We start from the raw sequence: 1,102 nt of genomic DNA, 5'->3' as shown, positions 1-1,102 counted from the left end.
GAGCGAGGGCAGAGCACGCGGTGCCCACACCCTTGGCTTCGGGGTGAATGCTGGCGGCTGCGGCTGGCTGGGGGAGAGGGGAAGGGGTTAGGAGCGCAGGGTCGAGGTGGAACAGCCCCGCCCCCCAACTCTTGCGCTTAGGACCGGAGATCTGCTACATGCTGCGCTGGGCCCGCAGCCCCCGCTGGGCCCGGGCTAGGATGGGCGGGCAGGGGGCGGGGCGCTGCGCGGGCCGGCGGGAAAGGGGCGGGGAGGACAGCTTAGGCTCTGGCGGGCAGAGGGACGGCGGCAGAACCTGCGGGCTAGGTGGGTGACTCACTTGCAAGGAGGAAAGGAAGCGAAGACTGCTGCTGCCGGGGAGCGAGGAGATGCTTGGAGCCCAGAGGTCAGGCCGCTGCCACCTCCTTCTGCAGCGGAGATGGCGAAGCCAGCGGGCGCATGGTCCGCAACAGCGACCTTGCGCGCAGGTGGGCACCCCCGAATGCGGTGTTCTGCCCGGTCCCGGTCTGCAGCGTGCCCTATGCCCTCCCAGGCTACTGAGCTCGCGGACGAGGGCTGGGCAGGTCTGGGAGCCAGAGGAAGGTGCACGGCCCCTTGGTGTGCACGTTTGTGCGCGCGCGCTGTGCTAGGTGGGAAAGAGGTGCGGAAAAGCTGCCTCCTTCAGGATTTTCTCCCTCGGGTCTCACTGTCCCCATCCCCACCTTTTTTCTGACGAGCTAAGCACCCGAGCGGCTTTGAAGGACTGCGACCTCTTCCCCCCGCCCGCAATCTTGGTGGTGTTTGCAGTTCGCCCCCATCTTAACAATCCGCACCCAGCAACCATCAGGATGCCCCTTGCTCTGGGCCCTCGAAACTGTAGGAACCTTGAGAGGAGACATAGTGGTGGTAGGATCAGCGGGTTGTGTACGAGGAAGGCAAGAGTTACTGGAGTATTGTCTGCCGGGGGTCCGGTGCCTGATTCCGTTCCTCCCTGTCGCTTCAGGGCCAGAGTGGGGGTTGGGGGGTTGGAAAGGGTTTGCTGAACTTATTTCCGATGGCTGAATGTGCACATGCACTTGGCGCCTTGTGCACGTTTGGACGAGGGTTTAATGGAGACACGTGG

The 1,102-nt window shown here is 64.3% G+C and overlaps 1 long non-coding RNA gene across 14 annotated transcripts in view; it reads left to right on the top strand.

Moving 5' to 3' along the window:
* Positions 1-269: 269 nt before the first annotated feature.
* LOC107195316 overlaps positions 270-1,102 on the top strand; it is a 173,908-nt gene continuing 173,075 nt past the window's right edge. For all 14 annotated transcript variants that reach the window (XR_003044773.1, XR_003044779.1, XR_003044778.1 and 11 more), the window contains exon 1: positions 270-467. This is a non-coding gene — a long non-coding RNA (uncharacterized LOC107195316). The remainder of the gene's footprint in view (positions 468-1,102) is intronic.

Source organism: Pteropus alecto, unplaced genomic scaffold, assembly GCF_000325575.1.
Source record: "Pteropus alecto unplaced genomic scaffold, ASM32557v1 scaffold392, whole genome shotgun sequence".
Lineage (NCBI taxonomy): Eukaryota > Metazoa > Chordata > Mammalia > Chiroptera > Pteropodidae > Pteropus > Pteropus alecto.
The sequence above is the reverse complement of the archived record's forward strand: the minus strand, read 5'-3'. Positions and strand labels throughout refer to the sequence as shown.